General features: G+C 42.4%; 1 protein-coding gene across 2 annotated transcripts in view; it reads left to right on the top strand.

Annotated features, from left to right (window-relative positions):
• Positions 1 to 1,894: 1,894 nt before the first annotated feature.
• LOC139749830 (uncharacterized) overlaps positions 1,895 to 13,090 on the top strand; it is a 405,404-nt gene continuing 394,208 nt past the window's right edge. For both annotated transcript variants that reach the window (XM_071664127.1, XM_071664126.1), the window contains exon 1: positions 1,895 to 2,769. The gene's annotated coding sequence lies outside the window, so the exon portion shown is untranslated. The remainder of the gene's footprint in view (positions 2,770 to 13,090) is intronic.

Here is a 13,090-nt window from a genome sequence, read left to right as displayed (position 1 = left end):
ACACACACACACATACACACACACACACACACACACCTGGGGTAGGAGAGAATGAATTCTACCTCCGTATTCCCGGCATTTCGTAGGAGGCGACTTAAAGGAGGCGGGAGTTGGGGGCTGGAACAATTTCTAGTGGGAACAGAAGAAGGAACCAGGCAAGGAGTGCTCATCCTCCTCGAAGGCTCTGGCTGGGATATCTAGATGTGTGTGGATGTGACCAAGATGAGAAGAGTGGAGAGATAGATAATATGTTTGAGGAAAGAAACCTGGATGTTCTGGCTCTGAGTGAAACAAAGCTAAAGGGTAAAGGGTAAGAATGGTTTGGAAGTGTCTAAAGAGTAAAGTTGGGGGTTGGTGAGAAGATAAGATCTAAGGAAGGAGTAGTACTACTCCTAAAGCATGGTTTTGATAATATAGCATTTATGTATCTGGAGAAAACATATGATCGGTTGATAGAGATGCGTTTTAAAAGGAATTAAGAATATCCGGTGCGGGAGAAAAGCTGCTAAAAGCAGTTTTTTTTTTTTCAAGGGTGTAAGGCTTGTGTACGAGTAGGAAGAGAGTGAATGGTTCCAAGTGAAGGTAGGTTTGCGGCAGGGGTGTGTACTGTCACTATAGCTGTTCAGTTTGTTTATGGTGGGGTGGTGAGGGCAGTAAACGCGAGAGTCTTGGAGAGGGGTGAGTATGCACTCTGTTGGGGATGAGAGGTCCTGGGAAGTGTGTCAGTTGTTGTTTGCTGATGATACAGTACTGGTGGTGGATTCGAGTGATAAACTGCAGAAGTTGGTGACTGAGTTTGGAAGTGTGAGGAAGGAAAATGTTGAGTGAATGTAAATACAGGAAGTTTCTAAGGTTTACCAGGGCTAAGGGACAGGTTAGTTGTGATGTGAGTTTGAATGGAGAAAAGTTGGAGGAAGTGAAGTGTTTTAGATATCTGGGAGTGGACTTGACAGCGAATAGAACCATGGAAGCAGAAGTGAGTCACTGGTTGGGGAGGGGGCGAAGGTTCTTGGAGCGATGAAGAATGTGTGGAAAGAGAGAGCGTTATCTGGGAGGGCAAAAATGGGTATGTTTGAAAGAATAGTAGTCCCATCAATATTATATGGATGCGAGGCATGAGTTGTAGATAATGCTGTTTGGAGGAGGATGGATGAGTTGGAAATTAAATGTTTGAGGATGATACACGGCGAGATGTGGTTTAATCGAGTAAGTAATGAAGTGGTAAGAGAGATGCGTAATAAAGATAGCGTGGTTTAAAGAGCAGAAAAGGGTGTGTTGATCTGGTCTGGACATATGGAGAGAATGAGTGAGGAACGGTTGACTAAGAGGGCATATGTGTCAGAAGTGGAGGGGACAAAGAGAACGAATTGACTACATTGGAGATGGAAGGATGGAATGAAAAAGATTTTAAGAAATCGGATCCTTAACATGGAGGAGGATGAAAGGCTTGGGGTAGAGTGAATTGGAACGATGTGGTCGAGGTGGTGTCAGTGAACTGAACCAGAGCATGTGGAGTAAATCATGGAAAGGCCTGGTTGTGTATAGGGAGCTGTGATTTCGGTACATTTAATGCACACAGCATCTAGAAAATGGATGCGAGCGGATGTGGCCTTCCTTCGCCTGTCCCTGACGCTGCTCCGCTAGCGCGGTGATATATACTGTGCACGAATAGAAAGTGAGTGCTTCTGTAAATAAACCAGTCGACCTCAGATCTAGAATTAAAAAGGGAAAATCAAATAATAGATTCGTCGTTCTCGAACACCTGATACACTTCCGAATTTGGTGGTGGAAGTATTAGTTTCAAGGCGGGCGTGTCGTAAACAATTGCCGGGTTCTCGAATACTACCCATGAATCGCGTGCGCCACCGTATCACACCGATACAGGGCAGCCCAGGAGCACATCGCTGCCCACACCAGCAAACACACATCACTCCCCAGCAGCAGACAGCCTTGGCCACGCTTCTGCAGCACCACCTGGCCTGGGCTGGGCGTGCTAGGCTGAAGGAGACCTAGTTAACAGTCCAGCTGGGCTGCACCACCCCTGCCTCGCACTACTGTACAAGCAGCTTGATTTGCAGATGTTGCCTCAATGTCATGTTTACCACCATACTATCGTCACAGCTCTCGCATTTCCTCAAATATTATGTGTTTAGTCTACTACGAATAAGATTGGATTAATCGCAGGAGAAATTGGTGACGTAAATACACAGGAGCACGAGGTACGACAACAGAGAAGTCTCATGATCAGGCATGGCGAGGGTATACAATTCAGTCGCCCCCTGCAGGTGGAGTGAGGAGGACACGCCAGTTCCTCTCCGCGCAGTTCCTCTCCGCGCTCCGCTCTCCCTCGCCACTCTACCCCCTTACTCGGTACTGCCACGCTTGTTTCCCCCGTTTTTAGTTTTTACGGAAAATGATGGGTGATTTTGTTGTGTAACCAACCGATTTTAGTGCATCTTTAACTTTGGAAATAATTCAAGTGATATGAAAATGAAAACAGTTTTTTTTATATAATTGCTCAACGACTATTTTTCTCCAAATGGGAATACAGTGATTAGTGATATGCATCCCATGACAGGCCTTTCTTTTATATAGGAATTATATGTTGACTTTTGGGAAATTCGAAGAAAAAGTAAAATGAGCAAAAGCATGACAACTACTTCGTGGTTAAAATGAGGAAGATGATGGTGGAGGAAGTGGTTACGACTTAACAACCTAACTAGCTGGTTGAGGCTGGTGATCACCGCTGCCAGACGAAGGATTATAGAGGTAAGTGGTTCGTCGCCTTAGGCTGACATGACAATTATCCCCAAACATGCTAGGACCCCTCATAACTCTGGAGCATAAAATTGCTGTGTTTTTGCGAGCAATTTGCTCATAATCTTTGTTATTGAAAGGGGTAAACGGCCTTAAACACCTGAAAAGGAAAGACTGTTAACGCTTGGAGATCCGGGAGGGATTAGGCCGATTTTGGGGAGGGCGTCAATGATTTATGACGTCCGGAGTCTTTAAGTTCACATAAGTATTAAACGGAAACATCGGCGGGATGTCATGTAGGGATGTGAAGTGTCTTATCGTGGTGTGTGTGTGTGTGTGTGTGTGTGTGTGTGTTAACGGTGGTAAATACTCGTGTAGAGAATATGCATACAGTTGTCCCTTCATTTGTTCGCTTGGTAAGTACAGGTGTAGCTAACGAAAAAATAAAAAAACGAATTTTTTTTTATTTTGAACTCGTAGAGCTAAAGTGAACTACATATGCTCATATCTGCAGTTTCAAAGACCATCATTGTTTGCGATTTTTATTATTTTGGTTTTGGATTTGTTGAACTAAAGGGAACTATGTACATATCTGCAGTTCCAGAGACTAGTCACACTTGTCGTAAGAACCAAAAAAAAAATTTGGTTCCCGCTCTTTCGTCGCCGAATGTGCGAACTTGATTTCCTTTCCTAGTGTGTTTTGAAATTTATAAAATAGATTCGTATTAAACACTATTTGGGAGTGATGGCATTTAATGTACTAATTTGCGTACATATGATTTGCCTTAGATGTGTTAAAAGGTCCACAGTGAGTTACAGAAGTATTTTTTTTTTCATGTGGATGTAAAGTTATGTAATCTCTAAGTTATTTAAGGTTTGTGTTGATCATCTTCGTGCATAATCATCATGCTATGTTTGTGTGTATGGTAAACACACCCGCGCACACAGTGTACGAATAGGAATGGGTTACGTTTGGGATTCAGCTAATTGGAGCGATGTGGTATCCAGGGTGTAGTAGGTGGTGTGCTGTCAGTGGGTTAAATCGAGGCATATGAGGCGTTCAGGGGAAACCATGGAAATGGTTGAGGGGCTTGGTCGTGGATAGGGATCTCAGGGTCTGGTGCATTGTACGGGACAGTTAGTGGATGTGAGAGAATGAGGCCGTTCTTCATCTGTTCCTAGCGTTACCTCGCTAACGTGGGTAACTCGGCAGAATGTAAATATATATATATATATATATATATATATATATATATATATATATATATATAGTCTGAATGCTTTGAATTTGTTCATATTTTATTGTATATAAATGAAGTGAGATAATTGATTTCGCCATCCTCGTCCAGTCGCAAGAGTGGCCTCCTGAACAAGGACAATTAAAAGGCAAGGCTTTTAAGACAAACTTGAGCTTCGTAAGGACAGATAATACGAGTGACAACGGCAGAGTAAGGAAGACTTGGATCCAATATAACTTTTTTCAAGAAATTTATGTTTTGATATTTTGAAATAGCTGTCATTATGGCAGAAACCTTTAAACAACGAAAGCATAAGTTAGAGACATCCAAGATCTTGCCAGCAGCACAAATACGGAGCACACTTGGTTCCCACGGAGGCCACATATCGCTGAGAGAGGCTTGGGATCATCTATCAATCGATATACACGACGAACAGCTCTACAGCCCTGAGCTTATCGTACTTACTTGCCTTTCTAGACCACTACACATATCTAGACACACATCCAGTATGCTGGGGTCGTATTTATATAACGCCAGAAATACCCAACAAACCACTCGCACACCGGTAAACTTACACCACACTTCTTTACAAGTGTCCTTCTGTTTCTCCATTTTTTCCTCCGTCCCTGTCAGCCCCCCCAGCCCCCCCTTTTTTTACCCTCACCTAACCTCGTAGTAAAAAAGGAAAGAAAAAAAAAAAGGACGAGAAGCGGCTGCCTTGTTGGAAGTCTAGCTTCAGGCACCTAATGGGTGGAAAATACAGCTGTTTGGTGTTTCATCACGTCGATCAGCGCAGAAAAATCACCTCTCACGGTCGTAAATGGCGGTCAGGTAATGCCCCAGGCTTGCCTCCCCTCTCTCAAGCTTCTTGAGTATGTCACTTAAGGGACACAGGCATTAAGAAAAATAAAGTCCCTCTCTTTTGTCCCGGCGTCACTAACAAAAACATACGGTACGATCCCGAAGTTTTCGCGGGTGATTAGTGTGATATTTGTTGTGAAAGTATCGGAAAGTCATTTGTGGCCATCTTTATGGAGTCGGGAGCTTAACATATTTTACAGTCTTCTGTTTTGGAAACGTTGCTGGCTTAGTTTTTCACTTTAGTGGTTTTTCAGTACTTGGATATTATGACTTTATGTATTGTACTTTGAAGAGGTGGATAATTACAGGCTTTTTTAGCATGATTAATTGCTGCTATTGTCTAGATACTGAAGATATGGTAGTACAGACGGATTTCCCCACATTTGGCACCAACTGAGATGTAAAGTCCACATTTGGTTCCAAGTGTGAATTTATGGACCCTGTAGTTCAATGTGAAGTTGCCTGGTGTACAGCCTAGCTGTATATGAAGTCTCTTGGTGTGGTACAGCTGAGGTGTGTTCGATATGAAGGCGCTTGCTTGGTGTGGCAAGCCTAGGTGAATCATCCCCGAGTAACGAATAACCATCTCATCTTTGTAATTGAGAATCATTGTTTTACGCTTACTCAATCGTGTTGTCGCCTTCCGTCAGCTGAGAGCGTCCAGGGACTTAGATTCTGTTGTTGTACATGGGGCTGGTGGAGGTACGCAAGGGAGGAATAGTGGCTCTCTCTAAGCCACTCTTGGTGATCAATCCACCACATGATCAAGTGTAGTTTTTGCTTCTGATTCTCTCTCTCTCTCTCTCTCTCTCTCTCTCTCTCTCTCTCTCTCTCTCTCTCTCTCTCGTATATTTATATTTGATTTACGGTAGGGATTCTGGCGAAATGATAATTTTAGCTGTTGATAAGACATTACACCCAACAACATACATACATAGTGTACCAACAAGCTTATTAGAGCCGGGTTTCGGGATACTTTATGACGTCTTTAAATGCTTTAAAAAAAACGAGTTTTTTTTTTTTTAATGTTGTTGCCTATTAAGTGAAACGAAGAGGGGCAGTTGTTGCTCTGCTAACCAGCGTGGCTTAATTGAGTTGGCTATTTACATTCCTCCACGAACGTTTCATCAGCAGTATATATGTTCCACTACGCTGCGAGAGGAGCTTTCAGAAATAAACTAGGGAGAATCTATTACGAAGGTGGGTGATCTGAATCTTACTTTTTTTTTTTTTTACTTTGTTTCGTGTTACTTATTTAATGGGGGGGGGGGAAAAGGGAAAGACTTCTCCCTCGTATTATCTTATTTATCATGATGTATCCCTCCCTTCTCTGTATGTCGGAGGCCGTGATACCAGTCGTGATAATCGAAAAACCTGTGGTAGACGAGCGTAGAAACGCCTCTAAGAGGGTCGCGGGGTGTCCCGTCGCTGGCACCGCGGACAAAAAGTGGTTTTGGCGACCATAGAGGATGGAGGAGCTGGGTCGGGGGTGGGGGAGTTAGGGAGAAGATAAATTCAGTCTTGTGTGGAAATTGACTGCTACTTGCGGCCATGGGGGAGGGAAGAGCAAGGCAGCCTGGCCCATGGAGCGTTTAGGTCACCTTCAAATGCCATTTGCGTCAGTCGGGGGAATGGACTGTATCAGTGTGTTGATGGCTGTGTCAGCATTGGTTATATTTGAGCTTATGTTTTGGTCGACGCTGATGCTTTATGTCAGTGGGTGAGTGTTTGTGTTGCCTATTGTCAACGCTGGTTGTATCTGGTTTAATTTTTTTTTTTTCAAGGTGTTGGTTATCAAAGCTGCTTGTATTGAAGATGATGTTAACGTTAGTATTTGCGATTGAAGATGGTTATATACCAACGCTGGTTGGGCCATTGTGAATGATTACTTTACCGTTAGTTTTTAGCAGTCTTATGTATGTGTTACTTCTTCACTGAGGATTACTTCAACGTGTGTGTGTGTGTGTGTGTGTGTGTGTGTGTCTATCCAGTAGTGGCTTTTGCGCATTAGTGCAAAAGAAAAATGGGTGCGAAATCTTCTTCATCTATGAAATTAGTTCATTTAAAGAAATAACTAGTCCCACAAAGAAATAGTTTGAATTACAGCACGGAGCGTTTATTGACACGAACTTAGTCGTTTCATTTACGTGTGATACACCACAGCCAAATAATTTCTTGAAGCGTATATATAACCTGGTATTTCTTGTAACATATGGTGTACTTTTCAGCTTATCAGTAACATCAGTTAAGCGAGATCTCAATAGCGTGTTCCCTTGTATGGAATATATCTTCGTCTCTGGTTTTGAAATCGTCGGGCATACCAGGTTGCCATTTCAAGGGACGTTTAAAGATGAGATGAGATCAGATTGGCCGAGTTCAGGATGGTGTTAAGAGGCAATTTAACCATTAGTTTTGCTGGGTTGCGAGGCTTCGATAAAATCGTCGAGCAGGAAATTCTGTAGCAGTGTATGGTTGTATGTATGGCTGATAACCGAATGCTATATTTCTTTTCCCCTCCCTCGAATTTTCACCGGTATCATTGCCGATAGTGATCCGTAAGAAAGAATTACGTCAAATCCGTTGATACGTGGATTACCGTTGTATTAATGGATGGGGTTGGGTCAGTTTTCGTGGTTACTTTGCAATTATAGTGATATCAGTAATTGCGAAAGAATTTTGACTTCTTACAATTTTATATATATATATATATATATATATATATATATATATATATATATATATATATATATATGTATACATATACATATATATTATCCCTGGGGATAGGGGAGAAAGAATACTTCCCACGTATTCCTGTCTTCTGTTCTTAACGCTACCTCGCTAACGCGGGAAATGGCGAATAGTAAAAGATATAATATATATATATATATATATATATATATATATATATATATATATATATATATATATATATATATATATATAACATTCCACCCACTCACAGACCACACTAGGCTGTCGCATAATTTGGGCTGCCATGTTTATAGTGTTTTTGATCGTATTGCCCTCTTGAAGCATGAGTTACGACCACAGGAGGGGTGGTTCGATCCGCTCCCTCCCCATCAAAACTTACGACTAAAGTTTTCCATCATATATATATATATATATATATATATATATATATATATATATATATATATATATATATATATATATAAGAAAATGAAGAGTGGAATGAGTCCGTGACTCGGTTCTTGGTGTCATGAGCGACTCGCTGCTAGCACGATAGCTGTCCGTATAATTTCCACCGTGCGGTATTGATTGGTTTGTTAGTTAGAGCGTAAACTCACAAGTTCTCTCGAGAATGTATTCGTGATACATGGGCTACGTAATTATGTTTTGCTTTCAGAACTGGTGATTGAAATTTCTTTTTTTTTCTTTTCTTTTATTTTAATGGTCTTCACGTTGAGGGAGATCGATTGATGATTTGTTATTCACTGCAGTAGTTGTAAAATGGATGTGTTTCACTGTTTAAGATACGATGTGGGTGTCAGTGTCGGCTTTTAAGCACTAGTTTTAAATATCCTTTTCGTAATTATATATATATATATATATATATATATATATATATATATATATATATATATATTTTTTTTTTTATACTTTGTCGCTGTCTCCCGCGTTTGCGAGGTAGCGCAAGGAAACAGACGAAAGAAATGGCCCAACCCCCCCCCCCCCCATACACATGTACATACACACGTCCACACACGCAAATATACATACCTACACAGCTTTCCATGGTTTACCCCAGACGCTTCACATGCCTTGCTTCAATCCACTGACAGCACGTCAACCCCTGTATACCACATGACTCCAATTCACTCTATTTCTTGCCCTCCTTTCACCCTCCTGCATGTTCAGGCCCCGATCACACAAAATCTTTTTCACTCCATCTTTCCACCTCCAATTTGGTCTCCCTCTTCTCCTCGTTCCCTCCACCTCCGACACATATATCCTCTTGGTCAATCTCTCCTCACTCATTCTCTCCATGTGCCCAAACCATTTCAAAACACCCTCTTCTGCTCTCTCAACCACGCTCTTTATATATATATATATATATATATATATATATATATATATATATATATATATATATATATATTATTCCTATGAGTCCACGGGGAAAATGAAACACGAAAAGTTCCCAAGTGCACTTTCGTGTAATAATCACATCATCAGGGGAGACACAAGAGAGGAATATAACAGTCAGTTGATATACATCGAAGAGACGAAGCTAGGACGCCATTTGGTAAACATGTGATGTGATTATTACACGAAAGTGCACTTGGGAACATTTCGTGTTTCATTTTCCCCGTGGACTCATAGGAATATCTTGATCACGCGCAAAATTGTGATCCTTTCCAATATATATATATATATATATATGGAAAAACATGAATAGGCATCGTCTCTCTAAGCAGTGATGTACAACGAAATTTTCTCTCCGAACAACGACGTGAATGTATTTGAAATAAGTATACACCAACGTAAAAATAGAATCTAAGCATTTGCCTGGAAAGAAAGAAAACCCCCTCTCGAGGCATCGGCGTAAAAAGAAAATCGTATCCCTGAGCACCGGGGTGAAAAGAGAATGTCTTTAGTGTGAAGCCGGTCACTGAGGTGGTGGTGGGTGGAGGTGTGTTGAGGGAGGCACGAAGCTTACCGGCCGGCCGGCTGAGGTGATCAGCGAATGCAGGAGCTGGTGGCGGCATCGCAGCGTGCCGCGAGATAATGACGTCTGTGTGTATCGCAGAATGACTAATTACGTGACCTTGAGAGGTGACTACGTGTGTGTGTGTGTGTGTGTGTGTGTGTGTATTTATAGAGTAACAATGATGATTAGTGACGGGTTTCAGGATGTGGAGGAGGAGGAGGAGGAGCAGGAGGATACAGTTCTTAGTCTTCGGTGTCTAGAAGGACTGTAATCCACTCCTGGTTAGGCTAGAGTTCTTCCCGGCGGCTGAGGGTGAGTAGAGGTCGGTCATTAAGACGAGTCACCCTCGACTCCAGTGTGTCTGAGATGCTTTGGTCACGAAGGTCCAGCCCAAAGAGGCTCCTCTTCACCCCTGAGCTAAGGCTTAGCTTCAACCTAAAGGAGGACGAGTCGTGCCAATATCATTCACAGGAATTCGGATTGCTGTTGCCGCCTCATGAGGGATATAGAGTTATGGACAGGTCTGTGTTATTTTTGAGAGATATAGAGTTATGGACAGGTCTGTGTTATTTTAGGAGGGATATAGAGTTAAGGACAGGTCTGTGTTATTTTAGGTGGGATATAGAGTTATGGACAGGTCTGTGTTATTTTAGGAGGGATATAGAGTTATGGACAGGTCTGTGTTATTTTAGGAGGGATATAAAGTTATGGACAGGTCTGTGTTATTTTAGGAGGGATATAGAGTTATGGACAGGTCTGTGTTATTTTAGGCCGTTAAAGTTCATTATTTTCGCTGAGACTTGTAGTTTGATGACGTTAGATTTTGTCTACATGACTTTTTCTCAGAAGACATATGCACGTCATGTTTTTTTAGTAGTAAAGTTTGAGCATGTATTCACATATGCCCCCGGAATGATTTAGACAGCGGATACTCTTTTACACTGCACCAGTTGGCAAACTGAACGAATATTGAGTTGGAACATTCTTTCTTTAACCTAACAAAACTTGATCTAACCTAGCCTAAACTTACATGTATCCATATGGAAGCGAACGAAATGATTTCTCCCAGGAAACACCCACGGAAGTCTTCGTGGAACCCTACGTTTACCCGACACATTTTAATGATGTTCACAGTCGCATCTCAGTCCGTTACCAAACTATGTATGTGATAGGCTGCTCCGTCAGGATGTTACGAATCACGTTCGATACCTCTCTCCATCCTTCGAAGTCCTCTTGTGTGACCAGATACATGAGGTGCTCCTTTCGTACACACCTGGTGGTGGCCTGCAGGCTCCCGAGAGGTAGGTACTCTTAGCACAGTTTATGCTCAGGAGGAGTGCAGATGTTCCTGCCCTCGGGTAGGGTAGGAGGTGAAGGGGTCCAAGCAGCTGGCCGGCTGGTACCGGTGGTGGTTCTGGTTCATCAAGGTCAAGACTCTGTGGCAGGTGGCTCCTGACTACCTACCTGATGGGGCGTCTGCACGTTGTACGGAAAGGTAGGTAGATACCCAAAGACTGAGGACCGAGGACGGTTTGGTGATGCGCGAAGGTGTTCATTCAATTCATCCATGAAGCAGATTTAGGGTGTGCGCAAAAAGTATCGGTACCCACTTTAGAAAGATCTTTTCCATCGTATGTCGAGTTAACCAGCCAAAATACCGAGTCTAGAGAGTTAACCACGTACAGAACTGACGTCTTGTGGACAACATTAACCACCCATGGAGCTCCGACCTTGTGATTTATACACAAAATCAACCACCCGCTGAGCTGATTCGCCTTCACAAACAAGTCCACAGGTTGTGAACAAATGCATATACCTATGTCACTCACCCGATCTTGATTTGTAGGTAGGGAACATATCTAGTCTGTCCCTCGTATTGTGTAGAGATGGCAACCTAGCCGATCCTCGCCCATCCCTCCACCTTGCTATGTAGGGATCGGTGTCCTAGCAGGCAGGCAGGCCCCCCCAGTATCGTTCAGGGATGGTATATTAACCTAGCCGCATCTCCTCCCCGCATTCCTTAAGGATGCTCTCCTAAGCAGATTCCCGTAATTATATCCTAGCCCGACCCCCTCTGTGTTGTGTTGTGGGGGGATGGTAGCGTAGCCAACGTTCTCCCGGTATTATCTTATCATCCTGAGCGTACATTAAGGTATGTGTAGCTACGATGTTACTTGCATACCAAGGACCTAGTTCTGGTGAGCGTTTTGATTATTAATGTGCTCAGGTGGCGATGTAGCTATTCAAACATAGTGGTTATTGTTTTGTCAAGAGGGATGTGGATTTCCCTCCATAAAAGTTTAAGTTTAGGTTAGGTTAGCTTAGGTTAAGGTAGGGTAGGAGTTAGGGAAGGTTAGTTTATGCTACGATACACATTACGTTACGGAAGAATGTCACGCTTGCGTTATTTGTTCTTATTACCGACAGTTGTTAGGTTGGAAAGGCACGGAACACGTTCACCGTCTTATGTGACTTCATGTGACAGAAATGGTAAAGCAACTTTGGCATAAGAGTGATTTTTTTTTTTTCTCGATTGGAGAAAATACGTGCAAGTTCCATTATTACGTATGTATTTCATTTTTATTACTACTAGTGTATTAAAGACATGATGAACTGTTGACTAAATGTATTTTTTATAGAGTTGAATAAATGTGACAACAGCCAGTAGATGTGTTCTAAATATAACAGGAAAAGACATTGAACACACGCAGAGCACAGCACAGCACAGCGTTACTGACCATGACGGGCAATCGTGGACGTTGCCTGCACCCAACGCAGGTCTTGGTTGGTAAATAGATGAATACCTTGCTTAAGCTGATGTGTGTGTGTGTGTGTGTGTGTGTGTGTGTGTTGTGTGTGTGTGTGTGTGTGTGTGTGTGTGTTGTGTGTGTGTGTGTGTGTGTGTGTGTGTGTGTGTGTGTTGTGTGTGTGTGTGTGTGTGTGTGTGTGTGCGCATATAAAGGTAAGGAAGTGGTACATATATACAAGTTTGAGACGGGACAACACAAGTGTAAAACTATCCCAATAACACACACACACACACACACACACACACACACACACTGGGTTGGGCAGCATAAATGTGAGAGTGAAGTGCATAGTGATGTTTATTACATATAATCCTCAAAATAATTTAGATGAACCGTGGCATATGAACAATGAAGAGAAGGTAGTGATGGGCAATTTCATGCAGTGGTCTCTGTTTTATCCCTGTGTCCCTTCGTGGACTGTTTACTCTCTACGTCATCAGACTGGTGTACTGTGTTGGTTGTGATCGGGTCACCCAGTACTCTTTTCTCTTCCTCTGTGGGCAAATTTGAGGCATCTAAGCTTTTTCTGTAATTCAGCCTCCTTATTCAGACATGCCCTCTTGTTGTCCTCCTCTGGACGTTCTCCAGTACTTCCTTGTGTGGAGACCAAACTGGATGAGTACATTCCGCTTTTGGCGTAACGTAAGATGTGAAGAGTATGTTGAATATTTCCCTATCCATAGTCTTCAGTGTGGTTCTAGTATTTGACATCAGACAGTTTGTCTTCCTTTAATGCTCTCCTAATATGA

Source organism: Panulirus ornatus, chromosome 8 (genome assembly GCF_036320965.1).
Source record: "Panulirus ornatus isolate Po-2019 chromosome 8, ASM3632096v1, whole genome shotgun sequence".
Classification (NCBI taxonomy): domain Eukaryota; kingdom Metazoa; phylum Arthropoda; class Malacostraca; order Decapoda; family Palinuridae; genus Panulirus; species Panulirus ornatus.
This window is presented reverse-complemented; position numbering and strand designations above follow the sequence as displayed.